This window comes from Camelus bactrianus, chromosome 11, assembly GCF_048773025.1.
Source record: "Camelus bactrianus isolate YW-2024 breed Bactrian camel chromosome 11, ASM4877302v1, whole genome shotgun sequence".
NCBI lineage: Eukaryota > Metazoa > Chordata > Mammalia > Artiodactyla > Camelidae > Camelus > Camelus bactrianus.
Window position 1 is genome coordinate 18,789,752 of NC_133549.1, and position 21,366 is coordinate 18,811,117.

The 21,366-nt window shown below is 47.4% G+C and overlaps 1 protein-coding gene and 1 long non-coding RNA gene across 4 annotated transcripts in view; both read right to left on the reverse strand.

Annotated features, from left to right (window-relative positions):
- MGMT (O-6-methylguanine-DNA methyltransferase) overlaps window positions 1-21,366 on the reverse strand; it is a 230,779-nt gene that overhangs the window by 7,012 nt on the left and 202,401 nt on the right. The gene's annotated exons all lie outside the window — the stretch shown is intronic.
- Window positions 598-4,610, reverse strand: LOC141579057 (uncharacterized). The gene is made up of 2 exons (XR_012510047.1): window positions 4,540-4,610; window positions 598-2,305 (listed from the first exon to the last, which is right to left on the reverse strand). It is a non-coding gene; the product is annotated as an uncharacterized LOC141579057 (long non-coding RNA).

Below are 21,366 nucleotides of genomic sequence, written 5' to 3' on the forward strand. Positions count from 1 at the left end.
ACAGCCAGGGGCCAGGCTGTGGTACTATGCTGGCTGTCCACACCCCACGGAGAGCAGGCCTGGAATGCCAAACACCATGTACATGGGCTGGCGGTGCCCTTGGCTACAGGCCTCTGTAACGAGCAGGGCTGCAAAGACAAAATACCTTTATTCCCGTTTTAATTGGCTGACCACATCAAACTGCGTTTGCTCTTCATCCTGCTGCAGGAACGAGGAGGTGAGCGCTCCAGGTTTGGAGCCGTTTCCTGGGCGTGGAGGTTGCTGGAGAGACTCCAGTCATGAAGGAGGTGGGTGGGGATTGACACCTATTGTCTTTCCAAAGGGGACCCATGTCTCCGCCGGGGAGCACTGGACTTGGAGCTGTGTCCCCCGCGGGGAGGGGCGGGGCAGGGGATCCTGATGTCAATGACAAAGGGACGGCCCCCACGGGCAGGAGCGGTGTGCCAGAGTGTGTCCAGAGGGCACTAATTACACCTGTGCCAAGTTGGCAAAGTGCAGTTTGGTTCTTAAAGGAAACACACCCTTACACGCGTGTTTAAATAATAAAAATCACTTCTTAACTGAAGGGAACGATAATCACTTCACCGGGAAAAAAAATCTGTTTAGTCTTTATTATAACATTAAGCAAATTAAACATCAGCATAATCCAGGTGATACTAGAAAAGGGTCAGTGAAGAAACTGACTTTGTTGTTCATTAATTTACTTGGATTAGCAGAGGGCAGAGAGACAGCAAACGTGCTCTAGTTTTTTATGATATAATTTCAAACTGTACACCATTTGTGACAGGAGGGTGACTTTGGGGTTAATCAGACTGATTTGTCCTTTTAATTGCTTTCTATTCAAAGAAAATTCATTAGATAATGTTCTCTTCAAAATTCATGAATCAATTTAACTGAAGAAACCACATTAACAGCTTTGGGTTCATTAGCACATGCCGTGGTGTGACTGGCTGATGGCTGCCAGGGTTTCCTTAGGCAAACAGACTCTGTTTACTGTGATTTCTTCAGAAAGCGTTTTGAAATCAAACTGCTAATCGTTATTACTGTTGTTGTTGTGCCTAACTTAAAAAAAAAAAAGAAGAAAAAAGAAAAGCAAGCAGCCTGGTGGGAACTTCGAGCAAAAGAGATCTTGGAAAAGCAGCAGAGAAAAAACCGGCTGCCGGTGCTGGAAGACGCAGAGGCCGGTGTCCGGCCTCCTCCGAGAGCACTAAGCTGCTGCGTTTCCTTGCCCGTGTTGTGGCCCAGGGACAGGATGCTGCCCGGGTTTTCCAGAGCTGCCCGGGACTCACTAAACCTGAAAAAATACAGCGAGAGGCATGTGCAAACTGCGCTGGAGACAGGACAGCTCCCAGACCCCACGGCGCCTCTCCAGGGCCGTCACCCGAGCCCCAGCCTCGAGAGCCACTGGGACAGACAGCCGCCAGACCACAGAGCAGCCTTCTCCCCAAGTATGAAAGCACGGTGTGATAAAAGCACCGTGTCTACACCCACATGTCAGCACTGAGTTTATCAAACACTTTCAGCTTCACTGTCAGTTTTTCATGGGAAACCGTTTGTCCCTTTGCACATCATCAGGCAATATATTAGGCAAAACAGCTCAAAAAAAGCAATATTTAGCAATTAAGCACACTGTCCTATAAATGTATCTGAAATCTCAATTTCACCCTGTAGGGAGCAAATGCATTAATTAGTCTAAGCAGCTCTCAGAGTCAGTGCCTCCACCCGGGACCTGTGCAAAACCAGACTAAATCCAAAAGCCAGTGTTGGAGAGCACCGTATTCAGAGTTCTTGGGGTGAGTTGTTTTTTGGGGGGTAACCTTTGTTATGGGGTGTGGTTTCCTGATGATGAGCCGTCCATCAGCTGCCCAGGCCTCGGGGCTCTGCACGGCCACCTGCAGCCAGGGCACGCGCAGGTGCACAGGTGCGTCAGGGCCCAGTCTGTCCTCAGGGCCAGGCCGAGGGGAGCACCTTGATCACTGCGCGGGGGCCACAGACTCGGCCTGCCCCCTCCCTGAGCACAGGGAGCAGTGCCGTGTCCGTAGGATCCCCGCCACCACACCGAGCCTGCTGTCCGTGCACGGGTCACAGCTATTTGACAGGTTTCCAACCTTCCGAGGGCTCTCAGGCCCAGGACAGCACACCACAGTTCAGGGTAAGGGGGTGGGAGGCGGGCCCCTGTGTCCTCGGTTCATTCCTGGAAGCGTATCCGGTGCTTTGATGGTGCGGCAGTATCGGGTCAGGTTGGTTCGTTGACACTTAAAGGGCACACGGTGTCCAAGCTCCCCTCTAGGTTTCCAGGATCAGACTGATAAGAAAAACCCCAACAAAACATCAACACACACATGCATGAACATGCGTGAACAAGGGGATGTCACTGCTCACAGACATTAAATGGACAAAAAGGTTCTCCTACAAATAACTCTATTCACAATATTCAACATCACTGATGCACTAGTCCAATGATCAAGCACTGCAAACTGCCAAAGCTCATCTAAGATGAAGCGGGCAACTGACACCCTCCTGTAAGTACCAAAGAATTGAATTCACAGTTTAAAACCTTCTGAAATCACTGGGGCTGGATAATTTCACCAGGAAACGCTATCAAACACTTAACACATCAGTTCAGCACAACCTTTTTCAGAAAACAGAAGAGAAGGAAATACTTTCCAAAATATCTTAGGAGGCTAGAATTATTCCAATATCAAAATAAAAAAACCCCAGTAACCGGAAAAGTACAGGACAGTATCTCTTATGGACATAGATGTAAAAATTCACAACAAAGTACTGGCAAATCAAATCAAGAATTACATCAAGAAAATATACCAAAATTAAGTAGAGTTTGTCCCAGGAATGGAAGGCTGATTCGGTATTTGAAAAATTAATCTATATATGAAGCTACAGTAATCAAGACGGGATGTACCGCTGGAAGAACACAGACCAATGGAACAGAAGAGAAATAATCCACACAAATACAGGCGCAAAGGTAATTCAATGGACAAGGGTAGTCTTTCCAAAAACTGGTGCTGGAACAACTGGACAGCCACATGCAAAAAATGCATCCAGACACAGACCATGCACCTTTTACAAAAACTAACTCAAAATGGATCAGACCTAAATCTAAAAGGCAAAACTACAAGACACCTAGAAGGTAACACAGGCGAAAAATTGAGGTGACCTTGGGTTTCGGGAAGAGTCTTTAGATATAGCATGATCCATGAAAAAAGAAGTGGGTTAAAAAAAAACAACAACAGACTTTATCAAAATTAATTTCTGCTCTGTGAAAGATGCTGCTGGGACATCTTAAAGAAAAGCCACAGACTGAAAGAAAGTTTTGTAAAACAAGTATCTGATAAAGGACTTGTATCCAAAATACACAAAGAATTCTTAAAAACTCAACAATAAGAAAATAGCCCAATTATAAAATGGATAACAGCTTAACAGACACCTCTTCACCAAAAAAGATACACAGATGACAAATAAGCATATGAAGAGATATTTCAACATCATTTATCATTAGGGAATTACAGGTTAAAACTATGAGATACGATCACACACCTATTAGAATAGCTAAAAAAAAATCTTGACAGTACTGACTGCCGGTGAGGATGAGAGATGCTCATTCATTGCCAGTAAAAATGTAAAGTGGAACAGCTACTTGGAAGAAAATCTGGCAATTTCTCACAAAGCTAAGCAGGCTCACCACGGGAACCAGCAATTACACTCCTAAGTATTTACTTGACTGACTGGAAAACTTCAGTTCACATAAACACCTACACATGAATGTTCATAGCAGCTTTATTTATCTGTTGCCAAGAACCGGAAGCAACCAAGATGTCCTTTAGGCAAATAAACTATGGAACATCCACACAATGGAATATTACTTAGTCTTACAAAGAGTGAACTATCCAGTCACAAAAAGACATGGAGGTATCTTAAATATATATTCCTAAGTGAAAAAAAAATTCTGGAAAGTCTGCATGCTGTATGATTCCAACTATATGACATTTTGTAAAAGGAAAAACAATAGACAGAGAAACCCTTGTTTCAATATATGCAAATTAACAACAACAACAAAACACTTAAGAGATCGGACTATGCCGGGAAAGAACGCAGACTGTAACAGGAGGCTCTAACTGTATTACAAACGTGTGAACAACCCCACTGAAGGGTGCGGGAGGGGAAAGGGGCGACCTAAGTCATCTCCTTCGGAAACGAGTGGAGTCTATTGGACTAAGGCAGAAGGAACTGCATCTTCACACTGTACTCTGTCTGCTAAAGTTGCTTCTCATGGGAACATGGGTTAAAAATTCTGATATTGATATATGGTATACTGGGCTCGAACAACTAAGTCACTAGGTGGTGGAAGGTAGAAGCCAGTGTCTCACTGATGGAGGTTTGCAGATGAGCAGGGGGAGGAGGCTAGAATGATCCACGTGATAATGGATTAGAATTGTAGACGTGAGTAAGAACTAATGTCCAGCTCACTATTGGCACAGACTGAGGTCAACCTCAACAGCGATAAACCATGACAGTACGTACCCTTGGTGTGACATCATGAAAATGGCACTTCACCTTGGGATCCTCCTCCCGTAACTCCAGAGCCCCAGTCTATGATGACAAAAAAAATCATACAAATTCTAATATTGTGACATTCTACAAAATTCCTGACCAGTACTCCTGAAAACTGTCAGGGTCATCTAACACAAGGAAAATCTCAGAAAATGTCAATGCCAGTAGGAGGAGTCTAGGGAGATATAATGACCAAATATAATATGATATCCTAAATAGGTTCCTGGAACAGAAGAAGGACATAGGTAAAACTTAAGGAACTCTGAATAAAATATGAACTTCACTAATTAATAAGGTATCAACACTAGTTCACTGATTGTAACAAGTGCACCATACTAATATGAGATATCAATTATAGGGCAAAATGGTGTGGGGTATCAGAGAACTCTCTGTACTAACTTCTCAAAAAAAATTTTTTTTTGTAAATCTTAAACTGTTCTAAAAAATAAAGTCTATTAAAAAGGGAACTAATGCAATCCACCATATTAACAGCCTTATGAAGAAAAGTATGTAAGAATATCAATTGCAGTAGAAAAAAATTTAACAAATTTCAACATTAATTCATGATAAAAGCTCTCAGCCATCCAGGAATAGAAGGTAACTTCCTTAACTTGATGAAGTTATCAACAAAAAAGCCCTACAGCTAATATCATATTTAACAGTGAAAAGCTGAATGCGTTTCCCCTCAAGATTGTGAAAAAAGCAAGGATGTACACTTTTATTCAACATCACAGTGGAATTCTAGCCACTGTAATAAGGTAAGAAAAGGAAATGAAAGTCATATATTTTGGAAAGAAAGAAAGAAAACTGTCACTATTTATAGACAACATGATTGTTTATGGGAAAATGCCCAGAAATATACTAAAAAAAAAAAAAGACAATGAAATCAACTTTGAACTTCTAGGTGAATTCAGCAAGGTTACCAGGTACAAGGTCAATACACAAAAATCAATCACAGTTCTGTCATGTATAATAGCGCCAACCAAAATGAAATATTTAGACTTAAATATAACAATTATATAAAAGATCTTTATGTACAAAATGCCAAAATGTTGATATAATAAATAAAAGAATACCTAAACAATTTGAGACACATACCATGTTCATGGATAGGAAATCTCAATATCAGAAAGATTTCAGTTCTCCAAACATTGATCTCACTCTCTGTATTTCCATTCCAGTCAAAATCCCAGGGGTTTTGTCTATATATACTTGCTGTAGATATACACAAGTCAATTCTAAAACTTACATGGAAAGGCAAAGGAACTTGAATAGTTAAAACGTTTTGAAAAGGAAAAAAAAATTGGAGAAAGAACACTAATAGGTTTCAAGATTTACTGTTATGCTGTTATAAATCAAAATATAAAATCTGTAAAGGGATAAGCATATAGATTGATAGAACTGGATAGAGATTTCCAAAAGAGACTCACATACATTTGTCCACACGGTTTTTGACAAAGGTATAAAGGCATTTCAAAGGAAAAAGGATATTATTCTCAAAAAGTAGTGCTGGAAACTGGATATCTGTATGTACAACACTGAATCCTGACCTAAATATCATATCTTATAAGATTAACTTAAAATAAATGATATATTTGAATAAAACTTCAAAGCAAAAAAATGTTAGAAGAAAATATAGGAGAAAACCTTTGTAACCTGGAGTTAGGCAAACAGTTCTCAGATCCGTAAGTTAGACAATAAACTGGACTTAAGCAAAATGAAAAAAACAAACCTGGCTCATGAAAGTCAGTGTTAAACGATAAGAGACAAGTTACAGACTGGGAGAAGTGATCTGGAAGTAACACATCCAGCAAAGCACTTAGTTCTGCAATATATAAGAAATTCTTTACACCAAACAGTAAGAAGACAAACCATCTGATTAAAAAATGTGCAGAAGATGTGAACTGAGAGCTTGCAGAGAGGCTGCACGATGGTAAGTAAGCACATGAAGAGCTGGTCAGCGTACCTAACCATCAGGGAAACACGAATGAAAATCATCACGAGAGAGCATCCCAGCTCAGTTAGAACGGCTGTAGCCAAAACAAACACATGAAGACACACCTATACAGCACAATACAACGACAACTGAAAGGAATAAACTACAGATACAAAAAATAACTTGGATGACTCTCGAAGGCAGTAAGCTGCCTGACAGACGCCAGGCTCGAAAGATTAAATACCGTCTGAGCCCATTTCTATGACACTCTCAAAAACTGTAAGCCTTGGTGACAGAGAACAGGTCAGCAGTTGCCGGGAGCCGGGGTGGGAGAGGGTGGGAGGGGGTGGGAGGGGGTGGGATTCGTTGGGGGGGGGGCAGCTGTGACTACAAATGCGCAGCAGGAGGAAGTTTTTAGGGGGGTGGAGCTCCCGTGTCCTGACCATGGTGGGGGCCACAGAAATCTATACATGTGTTAAAATGCATAGCACTGTATTCCACAAAAAGTCAATTTTACTACATGAAAAAGCAAGACAGAGGGAAACACATTTTCTAGACACCTTTTCTTTAATCAAAGAGAGTTTTCTCCCCACAGGTCAAGATGCCTATTTAAAACAGTCTAGGTCACACGCTTGTAAAATCTTTCCCCTTTGCTACTCCACCCCCCCCCCCAAACGCTCTCAATAATATTGTCACCTGGCAGTTTCTTCTACTCAACCCAGCTCAGAGCAAGGATCTGCCTTACAAGTCTGAATCCCAACAGCCAGCTCTGTGGCTGACCCAGAGGGGGCATCCAGTGAGCACGTACTGGGCGAATAAAGGGTGAGTGTGTAAGCGCAGGGCCGGACTTCCCTGCGTCCACTGGGAGGGCTGGTGCCTGGGGGAGGGGCAGAGCACTGTTTTCTGTAAGAGGAACCTCAACCTGCCAAGCCCAGCTCAGGAGACAGAGCAAAGGGAGGCAGGGACCCTAGCCCAAGAGGAAGCTGCCCACCCTGGTGACGTGGCTGTGGACACGGTTCTGTGGAGGCACGTGGTCCTGATGCAAGTACTGAATGCAATCGGGCAGAGGGGGGCACCTGCAGCTCTGCAGATTCTCAGATGCTCTCAGGACCCAAAGCTGCTGCTGGCCAGAGCGGCAGCCCCAGCAGGCGTTCTCTCCCTGTATTCCAGACGGGGAGCTGGTCACCCACAGAACGAGGGCACCAGGGGCCTGGCTCAGTTCCCTGCAGGCGGAGCTCCTGCAGCTCCGCCAGGTGCCTCCAGATGGGCCAGACAGGACACCCTACTGCTAACTGGTGTGCGCTCGGAGGGGGCCTTTATAAATATAAACAAGCCCTCCAGACCTCCAAACTCACCCCTAGCGGCTGCCGCCTCCTCCGACATTAGGAGTGGCTGACGACAGCCAACTTGTACATAATCTCTCCTTTCCACATGCTCCAAAACACACATATTTCATTGTACATGAAACGTAATGCTGTTTAAGTGAAAATAACCGGATTTATTTCAACATGTTAGCCGTGACCTCTACAACTCTACGAGCACCCGAGAAAAACCGAAGGAGTAAAAGCCTTTATAGGGCACTCCAAAGGTTCAGGAAGCAACACAGTATTTTCATTTTAGTACATGCCGTACTGAGGCAGACTAAATGAATTAAATGTATCTGCTTAACTATTTATAACAGCCCAACATGGGAACAACCTAAATGCCCATCAACAGACGGCTGGCTAAGGAAGATGTGGTGTGCATACACACATTTGCAGCAACGTGGACGGACCTGGAGGTGATCATACTAAGTGAAGTAAGGCAGACAGAGAAGGACAAATACCATATGATATCTCTTATATGCAGAATCTAAAAAATGACAAAATAATTTATTTACAAAACAGAAACAGGCCCATAGATAGAGAAGACAAACTTACAGTTACTGGGGGAAGGGGGCGGGTGAAGGGATAAACTGGGAGCTCAGGACTTGCAGATACGAAGTACTATATACAAAATAGATAAACAAGGCCCTACTGTACAGCACAGGGAACTATGTTCAATACTTTGTAACGGCCTATAATGAAACAGTATGAAAAGGAATATATACATAGATGTATAGCTGACCCACGAGGCTGAGCACCAGAGATTATCACAACATTGTAAACCGATTATACTTCAATAAAAAAGAAACCCGGCTGGGAGTGTCAGATTGGTGTACATGAGGGGGTGTGGGTGTCCTGACATCAGGGCGGCACCCGCTCCTCCGTGAAACACGTGAGAACCTGCCGTGGAACTGGGAGGAGGGTCAGGAGTGACACAGGGCTACCCCTGTGCCCTCCAGCATCTTCGGGCCCCGGCTGGTTGGGACGGCGCGAGGGGCTCATCTACAGAACACAGGGGCAGCCCCGACTTGTGAAGAGTGCTGCGTTGTGGTGGCCGTCGGCGACAGAGCCCCATGCCAACCTTCATGTCTAACAAACTACAGAAACAGGCTGCGAACCCTGTGCTTTGGATGGTGAGCGCCCACATGGACAGGGAGACGGGGAGGGTGATGTGGGAGCAGAGCTGCCAGGGTGGGGGCTGGGTCTTGAAGAGTGGGAAGGCATTTCCTGGAGGGGGAACTGTCCCCCAGCCCGGAAGCTGGGGCGGGTGAGGCAGACCCATTTCAGAGGCAGAGGAGCAGCAGCTCGGGCGGAGAAGACGTCCACGTGATGCTCCATGTCCTACAACTGCTTTTGCGAGCGCCAAACGTGAGGACCCCTTTTCCAGAGGAGGGAACCCGGCCTCTCCGGGTCCCCAGTGTGGGTCTCTGAGGTCCCAGGCACTGCTGAGAGCCCAGATCACAAGCGCGAGGGAGACCCACCCCATCCGGGCGGCTCCTGCCAGCCCTACACATGAGGCTGGACTACCTGTCTGGCTAATGGTGGAGCTACGGAAACTGTGTGCAAAGGCCCAAGTCACAGCCTGTGGTCCGAGGATGTTCAAGAAAAAAGGAACCTTCCTGCTTCTTTGACGTAAGCCCCTGGTTCACCCTGGTTCACCTGGAGTGAGCCCACGCCTCCACGGTGACCCCTGAAACCCGCAGGAGCATCTGACCTCCCGGGGGCTCAGCGCAGGGCCCTCCGGAGGATGGCGAGGAGGACCACACCCTAAGGCAGCCGGCCTGGCCCCTCTTCTGAGTGTTTCTGGTCTTGGAAAGTATTTTTATATAAACATATTACTTTTGATAACAAGTAATTTATTATTATTTTAAAACAATATATTAAAAATTCTGAGGTTTAATTTCTAATACGGTAAATGTAGACAGACAGAACCCTCTTAACCCAAGGCTCTTCGGAGTCCTCACCAGTTCTGAGGAGGACAGAGGGGTCCAGAGGACCATAAAGGGTGAAGGTGGTCCCTTTCCAAGCGTGGCCAGGCTGAGCGGGGTTCCAGGCTCATGAACAGAAATGCCCCCGCAGCTCCGGCTGGCCCTGGGCACCCCAGAACACTATCTCTGGGCTCATCTCACAGCCGGATTGGACGGTTAGCCCTCGGAAATGAGCCACCGGCCTCGCCCGCGTGCGGGGAGAGGATGCGCGCACCTGGAGAGACTGGCGCAGGTGAAGCGGGTTCAACAGCCTCCCAGCTGCACCTGGGCCTATTTGTATTCACCGTCCCAATAATTAGAGCGCCCGAAACTTATTTAACAAAAGAATTATGCCTAAGACTTTAAGCTCAAACTTAAGGAAGCCTACAGAGAAATGATTAAACTGTGAATGTCCTGGTATGAATGTGAATAATTATACATTAACACCCTTTACCATTCTCATCATTGTCATTCAGCTCAAAGCGGCATAACTGACTTCTGAACAGGTGTTAATGGTTTCTGAACAATATAGGAAATAGAAATACGCTGTATATATTAAAAAAAAAAAAAAAGTGGAGGGGGAGGGAAGAAGGGCGTATGCACGTTGTTGAAGGTCCCTGGAAAAAAAGAAGGGTCTAAGTCAAGTCGGGGGTCTCCAGTCCCATGTCCCTTTGACATGCCAGCCCCTGCGAACTTCATGGACCCTGCGTTCTGCCTCGGAGCCCTGCCCCGCTTTGCTCCTCCCTTAGAAATCCTCCCAGCTTTCTCGGCTGGTGAGGCCGTTACCTCCCGAGCCTACCACACAGGGAGAATCTACCCACAGGAGCCAGCGTCCCCACTGGGCACAAACCTGTCATCACAACACAGAGGGAGGAAAATGAGATTTAAAACGAAACACCTTTTCCAACACTGATGTCCCTCCGTCTGCCCAGAGTCAGCGACAAGCGGCTTCTGTGGAACCCCACCTTCCTTTCCGTGGCTTCAGTCTGGCGGCAGAAAAGGGACCAGTCTTCTGGACCCAACATCAGCTCCAGCCCATTTTGCACTGTTCGCCCCAGTGGTCTGTCAAAATGTGCCAACGTGTGTAAGCTGTACCCCACCCGCCTCCCAACCCCAGTTGGGAGCTCCCATGCATTCTGTAAGAAGCTTCCAGAAGCCTCCTGCTAGTCTTCCTGAGTGTCCAGCATGACTAGCAGACAGCTCTCTGCTCCTGCAAGTCTAAAAACTAGCTTCTCCCCGACCCGGGGCAGTGCCCCACCATCCCAGGACACTGGAGCCAGTGTCCTCTGACCCAGAGTCTGGGAGCACTGGCAAATCGGGGCGGGGGGCTGACTCTGAATGATCCCTGCCTACACGGCTTCTCCAGCTTGTCTGAAACAGCCCTGAGGCCTGTTAAATAATTTTAGCTAACTTTTGATGACCAGCCCAACAGAAAGAAGCTAAGCCCTTAATTTCTTAATGAATTATTCTTAACCGTGGGACAGGGATTATGCCACGGAGAAAGCATATCATTACTGACAGAGCTGTCAGAAGGACAGGAGAAAGGAAAACTGGCAAGCTTTAATTTCTCTGCAGAGAAATGAGGGGCTCTTTGGGGATTAATCTCAGTATCAACATTGAGCCTTTGCCGCAGGGCAGCTGAAGAATTCAAAAGAAGTTGTGACTGAATTCTGAGTGATGGACTCCAGCTCCAATTGTGCGGCTGACTTTGGTTTCTCACCTATTCAAATGAGGACGGCTGTGCAGGTGCGGGCGAGGGGGTGACGTGTGTCCTCGGCAGGGGTGACAAGTAGGGGAGGCAGGAGGAGGGGGCCTGGCCAGGGTACCACACCGTGAACTCACGCAGAGAAGTTCACCCAAGTAGATGGGAAGGGGTGAGGCGGGAGGACACCACTCTGCTGCCCATCCAGGTGGGTTCTGGTCCCTTCCCCCCTGGCAGGACCAGGGCTGCAGTGCAGAGAGGATGCCATGGCAGGTGGCAACCCCACAAGTTAAGACTAAATTCCTTTAGCCTTTTACACTTAGAATCAGATCTGTTCCCTGAAAAGTCAGTCCTCACGCCTATACAAAGGGCTGAGGGTCATGGCTCTGCCTCTGCTCTGGCAGGTAAGTGACCGAAGCAGGGTAACCCTTCACTGTCTTCCAACTGTCCTGGGGCTTCTCTGGGAAGTCTGGGCTGGAGGCCAAACTGAGCAGAGCCCAGAGCCTGGGGGACACGGACAGCAGGCTCTGAGGCTGGTGATGGCCCATGTGAAAGGACTTGATGGGCACCCAGGGGTCAGGGGCTCCACTTCACTCCTCAACTGGTGACTGTACCTGCAGTTCCCACAGGTGTCACCACTGGGGTGTGGCTGCCGTCCCCAGCACAGAGCGGCCAGTGGGGAAGGCAGGCAGAGTCTGTGCCCGTCCCCAGCGACCGACCCTGCCCAGGGCACCAGGGATTCTGGCGCCTGGGAACAGGGCCACCCTGCTGCACTGGGGGGGTGGCTAACATCACCTGGGAAAGAGCACACTGGCCGGTGAAAACAGTGATGTCCCAAACTCGGGCCCACCTGAGGTGGGGGCGTGGGGAGAAAGGCCCCCCGCAGGTGTGCAGGTCTATCAGTTAGCCAGTTCATCGGTTTCTTAACCGTTTATCCAATACACATTCAACGAGCAGCAGCTACCACCATGTGGTGACCTCCCTGGTGGGCAAGCGGGGCTGATGTGGACCTTCGTGGAGCAGGCGAGAGCTTGGCAATCACACAACTAGCCGCGGTCAGGCTCAGGAGAGCAGAGCGCAGGCCAGAATGTGACATGGGCTGAGACCTGCAGGTGGGCAGGTGACGGGCTCTGGGCAGAGCAGGCATGTGCCGGGAGGGAAGAGGGGCTGGTGCGGGGTGCAGGTGAGGCTGGAGAGCAGACGTGGGGATTCTGAGTCTCACCTGGTAGCAGCAGGAGACAGGGCAGAGTTCAAAGCAGGGGACGGCATAACAGAACAGTCTTCCTCCAGGGCTGCCTCTGGCCCCGGGGCAGGAAAGGCCACTCATGCACAGACAAAGCCCCTGAGCCCACCCAAGATGACCGCCGGCAGCAGGGAGGCCCAGGCTCGCCAGTCCAGTGCTGCTGGGGTCTGCTCCCCAACCCCACTTCTCTCCTCCCCAGACAATGGCGTCTGCCTCTGGTGACTTGGGCTGCTTCCCAGGACCGTCTTCTTTCTGTCTGGACCGGGGCCTCCTCTGGATGCTCCATCAACCCCAAGAAAGTCAGCATCTGACAGTGTCTTCCCTTCGGCCTTTTTCTTCCATCTTTCTGTGGCTGGAAATTTGGTGCTGGCTGCTGGCTGGGGGCCTTGGTGCCTCCCCACGTGGCCTCTCCAAAGGGCTGCTTCCTTCAGAAGAAGTGGTCCAGGAGGGCACTGGAGAGGCAGTGCCCTTTATGACCCAGCCTTGGAAGTCCTGCCGTCACTTCTGCCATCTCCTGTGGGCCACCCCGGGCCAGGCCTGACTCAGTTTGGGAAGAAACCGGAGTGTGAAGACCAGAGGTAAGGTCACCCTGGGGACTGGTCACCACACGTCTCTAGCCTGCAGAGCATCACGACACTTCAGAACTCAGCAGGGAACCCTGGATGGACCAACAGTCATGACTCCACTTACGACTTCCTTAACTGACTACAGTAACGCGATGGCGTTTTACAGCCACCCTAAGATCAGCCCCACCAGGTTTTGCCCTAACTCCCCAATCCTCAAAGCGAGCAGCGATTACGTCAGGCTGGAAAAGCAGACTTTTCACAGGGCAACTCTCCAGTCACAGCGAGTTCGTCATTACATAGGTCTTGCTCGGTCCCACGACCCCCTCAGACACCACTATGTTCCCCTTCCAACACAGCAGCTTCATTCTCAGTCTCTCCATTCAGCCGCACCCCCGTTACCATGTTACGGGGTAGGGGTGAGGTGAGGAGATGTTTTATTTTCGACAGCAGAGACAAAACTAAAAATGTTCAATTTTGAACCTGCAGTATCAGGTGTGCCTCTATCAGTTAAAACTTTGAAAAGTCTGAAGCATACATTATCAGAGGCTCAAATTCTCCCAGAGGTGTCTGTGAAAAATGCCAGCACCACTGTATAGGCTCTGTCTGAACGTGGCTGCTGCCTTTGGTGTTGAGGAATCAGCCAAGACGTCAGGGTGGGAGGCAGGACGCCCCGGGGTGAGCAGCAGTGATGTCAGAGGGCACCCTTGGGACTCTACAGGGCGCTCCAAACTACGGCCGACTTCAAAACCAGGTCCCATTCCAAAGCAGGAGTCCGTGGCCAGAGTCCACCTGCGCACGGCTCTACGGGGTCCTGGCGCTGCAGACAACGGCCCCCCCACCCCCGGGCTGGAGAAGGGCCTTCTGAGAGGGCTGTCAACGGTGCTGCGCCAACAGGCCGGTCACGTGGCTCAACACCACTCTCGGGGCAAGGCGGAGAACCGACACGGTGACGTTCAGGTCTCGGACTACTGTTTGTGTGGTCCCCAGATTCACGGATCTCCACGTCCCACATCACAGTGGGCTGGGGAAGTATTAATTAACTAAATGAAGTACTCCTTAATTAGATCACCCCCTCAGTCACTCAACCCATGGCTACTGACACGGAATACACGTGCTGCAAATATTTTCTCCTACTCTGTGGCTTTCCGATCAATTTTCTTAAGGTTGTCTTTTAGTTTCGACATTTTTCTCTCATAGCTTTGTCTTTCTGTGTTATACGAGATGTCTGGTCAAGTCGTGAAGATACTCCCCGTGCTTCCCTCTGAAAGCTTTAGAGTTTGGGCTTTATGTTCGGGACGCGGTACATCTCAAGTTAGTTTCTATGTGCGGTGTGAGCCAGGGCTCAGGGAGGGCTTGCACGTGCGTGTGCACGATGTCCAGTTGTTCAAGGGCTGTTTGATGAAAAGACCTGCTTTCCCCGCTGACCTGGCTGGAGTCTCCCCAGGGACAGAGCGGCTCTGACTCTCCAGGACGTTCTGCCGCTCCGGGTCGTGGTGCCTGTGTCAGTCCCGGAGCGCCGTGACTACAGAAGAGCTGTCTTAAGTCTTGAACTCAGGTAATGTTAAGTCCTACAGTTTCGTTCTTTTTCAAGGTTGCTTTCGATATTCCAGGCCCTTCGCATTTCCATATAAATTTAGGATCAGCTGGGAATTTAGAAGCCTGACGGGACGGATCACAGAGAACTGACTGCTAGGCAACACGGGCTGTTCTAACGACCAAGGTGTGAGCATTTATTTAGGTCTTCTTTCCCGCTTAGCGTTCTGTGGAGAGGGCTGCGCATCTCTTACTAAAGTTAATCCTCATACTTTATACTTTGGACGTTACTTGTAAATGTAATTGGTTTTCAATTCTTAATTTATTATGTAAAAATCAATTCTTATATATTAAAATTGTATCCTCATCCTTGTTAAATTCACCTGTTAGTTTTAAAAGTTATTTTCAAAATTCTACAAGACAGTTCACATACACAATTATGTAATCTAAAAGCAAAGACAGTGTATGCATTCCTTTCTAATATGTATGCCTTTATTTTTCTTACCTTTTTGCACAGAACTGTCTTTATCCTTTTAAATTATCTGTTTACTGTAGAAAATATATAGTAGGGTCTGGCTTTTTTAATCCAGTCTGTTTATCTATGCCTTTTTATTTAAACGTTAAGACCATTTACATTTAATGTACTTGTCCGCATGTTCAGGCTTGGATCTCTCAACTTGCTGTTTGGCCCAACTGTCCTCTGTCCTTTCCCTCTTTGTCCTGCCTTCTTCCAGATTATTTTAAAAATAGCACTCTATTTTACATTCTGTATTGGTCTTTTTTTTTAGTGGCTTTCTAGGATTTACAATATGCCTCTCTGATTTACCAAAGTTCTTCCTTCAATTCACATGATATCTGCTCACAGTAAGACAAGAACCTATGACAGTATATTTCCATTTCCCCATTTCTACCTTTTGTGCTACTATTGTGTTTTACTTCCACACACACTATCAAATCCTGAATTTATTATTATTAATTTTACTGTGAATAATAATTTTTAATGAAAATCAAAAAGCTGAAGAAAACTTTTTCATCCTTTCCCACATATTTTCCATTTCTGGTGCTATTCACACCCCTGGGAACCATTCCATTTCTGTTCCCACTAGCTCCTTGCCTGGTCCCAGGTGGCTTCCCCACGCACACCCAACAGTATCCTGCAACAGACTCAGGAGGACACCACGCGGAGTTCTGAAACTCCTCTGTGCAGCTCCCCATTCTCCAGTGCTCTGCCCACACACCCAGCCACCTGGAGCACTAGGACACATGCTCTACAACACTTGTAGCATCCCTAGCTAAAAAGGCAAAAAGTGAGAAGCCAGATGTCCACTGACTGAGGACAGGAAACTGTGGCACATTCCTAAGACGGGATTCCAGCAACCTCGGTGTCCGTTGACAGAGGACTGGATAGAGATGTGGTATGTTTATACAAGGGAATACTACTCAGCCATAAAGAAGATGAAATAATGCCGTTTGCAGCAACATGGTTGGACCTAGAGATCATCATATTAAGTGAAGTAAGTCAGACAGAGAAAGACAAATTTCATATGATATCACTTATATGCGGAATCTAAAAAAATGATACAAATTTTACTTACAAACCAAAAACAGACTCACAGACATAGAAAACAAACTATGGTTACCATAGGTGAAAGGGCAGGGGAGGGATAAATTAGGAGTCTGGGATTAGCAGATACACACTAATGTATATAAAATAGATAAACAAGGTGGGGAGGGTGTAGCTCAAGTGGTAGAGCACATGTTTAGCATGCACAAGGTCCTGGGTTCAATCCCCAGTACCTCCTCTAAAGATAAATAAGCCTAATTACTTACCCCCTGCCAAAATAAAAATAATACAATAATAAACAAATAAAATATTAAAAAAATAAAACAGATAAACAAGGACTTACTGTATAGCACAGGGGACTATAATAAATTTTTTGTAATAACACATAATGGAAAATAATCTGAAAAAAAAGTATGTATATGTATGACTGAATCACGTTGCTGTACACCTGAAACTAACACTGTAAATCAAATACACGTCAATAAAAAACACAGCTAAAAAAAAAGATGGGTTCCACACAGTACAGTTAGTGAAGTATCTCCATAGGGTTCCAAATAGACAAGTCTCACAAAGATGTTGACTGAAAAAGCAAGTCACAGGGAGACACTACTCCTTTAAAATGTAAAACGTGGAGCAGGGCTGGGGGAAGCCGGCGGAGCTTGGGGCAGGGGCACCGGGGGCTGTGCGGCACCGGCGGCGCCCCCTTCTCAGCCCCTGTCGGGTGCACGTGGGTCTCCCCGCGGTGGCGCCTGCACACCCTTAGCGAGTGCTCTTCCGTCGGAAGTGACCGTTTCCTGAAAATAATGAAGACACCAACCTGCCACCCACGCGCTCAACAACTAATGAAACTCTTGAAATTGCTCCTCTCCTCATCTGACAACAAAATGACTCAAAAGGTTATTTATGTATAGTTTTCTTGCTTTTTCCCCTGATATTTAACTTTTAAACCAGGAGAAGGAAGAAGGTACATCCAAGCATCTGGAGTCCATCTCACGGCGTCTCCTCCATTTTGGGTCGTACTTTCCAAGCAGCTCTTACCATCCCCACCCGCCCCCTTCATCCCTGTGGCCTGCTTTATGTTTCTTCAAAGCAACTACATCACTCCCTGACAACCTAGGATCTCTCTCTCTCTCTCTCTCTATATATATAAACTAAACTATATACTTACAAACACACACACCTCCCACTAGAATAGAAGCTTCACAAGGCCTGGAATTTTTTGTTTGTTGCTAAGTTCCAAGAGCCAAAAAGAGGGCCTTGCTTATAGCTCAATAAACGTTTGCTGAATGACTGATCAACTGAACTCCTTTCTCCATGGCCTGGCCTAGGGCTCTGCCAGTGAACAGCATCCTTGTCCCCACTGGCCAGCAGGGTGACGGGCTGACAGGGAGGCCTGGAGTCCCCACCTTCCCAACTCGTCTTTACTTTGAAGAGGGTGACATTTATTTATTTATCTTTGGGTCCAGGGGAGGGCACTCAGTAACTGTGTGGAATGATCTCTGGGATTTTTGAGTCTAAAGTATAAAAAGGAACAACACAACAGGAGGTGTTTAACAGCAGTGTCTAAGGCAGCTGGCACACTCTTCCACATTTCCTTCCACCTGCTCTTTGGAAGAAAGGGACAAGGCACACTGGGTTGGGGGTGGGAGGCACGGGGAGCAAAGAGGGTGGCACATGGGTGTTGCATCGCGGCACAACTCCCACGGCCCTCTGCAAGCTGGACACCACCTGAAGGCCCCCCAGGGTGCCCAGGTCAGCGCAGGATGCCTCGTTCATTTCTCGGGCAGCTGCACAGGCCAGAGTTCTCCAGGCTGCATTTCGAGGACTATGAGCATCCCATGAGGTGCTAACAAGGAGAGGAGGTGGAAGGAGATTGTTTCGGGAAGTTGGGGCAATTTATTGACCATCTTCCTGACCATCAATATACTGAAGCTTCCGAGAAGTCCTGTTATAAAGAAACCTAAAATGCCTTGAGCTTTTCGGTCATGGAATTTCTTTCTGGGGAGACACCTATTAACATTCAGCAGAACAGATGTTTCACCCAACCGACCTAGACAAGGTCCCTCTGTAGTTTAAGGGGCGGTCAGAGCCCAGAGCCCCCCGGGGACGGGCAGAGGGTGGGGCAGAGGGACTGGCCGTGGAGACCATGTATGTTCTGGGGGGACACAAGTCTTGGCCTGACAACCAAGACGGTATCTCACAGGGCAAACCAAAGGCAAATGCCTGCTCTCAGGGTTGAACCGTGGTCCATCGGCTACCTCGGGGCATCCGCACACCCCTGTTTCGCAAACTCACAGGGCAGCAGCAGAGTCGGGGAGGCATGCTCTAGAGCTCTGGCCCAGGTCTGCCCGGAGCACCACGTGGCTCCCCCTGCCCCAGCCCTGCAGACCACCGCCGACCTTCACAGCTTTTATTAATACAAATGGGACCATTAGTGTATTTTAACGCGTTAGCTTTGACGCAAATAAATGAGACCACTCCTGAAACCTTCCACACGGACCCGTGTTCTAGAAAAGGCAGCACACCAGGTGGAGACTCTGGGGCCCCCAGCCAGGTGCTACCACCAAGGGACCTCGGGAACCTCGCGTGGGTCCCAGACGCAGGCTGTGACGAACATCAAAAGGTGTTAATGGTTTCAATATTTATCTGCTGCAGGGAAGCTCTCTGAAAAGGAGACCGAAAAAAAATTCTGCTAATGGCTGTGTCTTCGCCATTAAAATGAAAAGCTTAATGCATCTTATAATCAGAGGACAATTTGCAAATCATTAAGAGAAATGTAAAATTCCATTAAAATACAAATCAAGAGACTCTCCCTGGACTAATAATCTTTTTGATATTATTTTGCATTTCACTATTTCTGTTCCAACACCCAGGCCCCACAAATGATCAGTTCCCGAACACGCTATTTACCGCAGCCTACCTCTTTAACGAGAAACCGAGAGGGGGATAATCTGCTATTCAGAGCAGGTACTAATGAAGAATTCCATATATTCTGAAATTTAATTAAAACCCCAAAGATTTCAAATTAGATGCAATTTGAAATGCCTGGGGCAGAAATACATGCATTGCGTGGTGAGGGTACCACACTGAAAGTTGATACCGTAATTGGTCTTGATGTATTTTTGTGTTGCCGGGCTGAAGCACAGAACTCATAACCATATAAAAATTCTCTGTAGATTACCTGCTCATTGAAAATGCCATCACTCAGGTAGTTCTCTACTAAATTACCATGCTACTAAAATGCACAAAGTGATTCGGAGTGCAGAGCGGCACAGCTGGCCGACGCTGCCGGTGAGTTATGCGTGCGTCAACGCGGCCTTTTTTCTTAGTAAAATATGCTCAGCTGAATATTAAAATATAATTGGCATTCAACCTAAGTAGCTTAAACCATTTTGTTATCTTCTTTTAAACCGATTTGGCTCCTCCACAGTTATTTTCAAGGATGCGATTCACAAACTAATGACACCATCACATTCACGAGATCTGTGCTGCTTTACGTTCGTCATAAATAGGCGCAGTTCCCACAGTCTGCCAGGGCCGGCCTTTAACACGAGCTGCTCTTGAACATCAAAGGCCCAATCTGGGGGAAAAGAAAGGAGGGGATATGCCATTTATGTTGGTTCTTGCATATTTCACTCTACAAAGAGGGAGAGATGTGAATTTCCTGGGAAAAGCGCGAGTCCTGGCTGAGCAGGAGCCCGGGTCTCCCGGCACGGCTGCCGGGCCTCCCTCACACTGTCTGGGGAAGGGCTGCACCTGGGATGCTGCCGTTGGACCTGTCCGCAACGGCAGACAGTGCGCCCGTCCCCCGCCTCCCGCACACAGACCCGGGGTGGGTCCTTCACCCGCTGGGTCTCTGCAACCTCAGCTGGCAGAACTCGGGGCGGGAAGTGCGGTCGCTGCCGTCACAGACGCTGTGCCCACGAGTGCGGCCGAGGGGCGGGCTGACCAGGGTGCTGCTGCCCAAACACTACCAATGTTTACTGAGGCTTCCAGGGTGGGGAACGTCTGAACGTAACTCAGTGACATATTTAAGAGCTAAAAAGACTGCCTTTTCCTCTGCTTCATTCTTCAGTCTTCAGAAGCACTTCATCACGTGGCCTTAAAGCACCGCACCTCACCCTGGCCCCGGGCCTCTGGCAGGTCTGCTCTGCCCTGTGGACCCCACCCCAGGCAGTCCCAGAGCTTCACCAACAGCCTCACGCCTCCCAAGGAGGGAGGCGATGCTTCTGCATGTAAGTACCTCACTTTTCCGTCCTGACATTTGAAACACGACCTTCAAAGGGGTACGTGTACACATAAATCTTACCCTCTGAGGCAGCCTGAACACAAGCGTCGCAGGTAAAAACCACAAGTGACAGAGCATTTAAATTAAGTAATAGTTTTTACACTTCTGGCTCCTACACATAGCGTCACAGCATCACTGCCATCAGTTTTACATCAATATTTGTACATTTAACATCGGTAACTTACAGTTCAATTCTATGCACCATTTTACTAAAATACCATTTTCTCATGTATCACTGGGACAGTGTGCTGTACCCCAGAAATTGACACATTGTAACTGACTGTCTGCCAATCAAAGAAAACATTTTCTCTATCAGCCCAGTAGTAGAGATGATTCTATTTACTACTGCTCGCATGATACCACAATACACTAACACTGCCTGAAAAATGTGAATAGACAACATCTTATGACAACAAAAATATTAATTCAAACATTCTCTCTGAACTCAGCATACACTGATATAATGACCATGGTGGGAGTAAACATTTTGGAAGCACATTTAAGTGAAAAGTTGGTTTTTCACTTTAAAATATGGACTTGTTAGTGGATTCCTATTTTTCCAAGCCCATTTCAAATGAAAAATCATTGCAGTGACAATGTAATTTACTTCTCCTAGTAGGCAGACACCCGATTC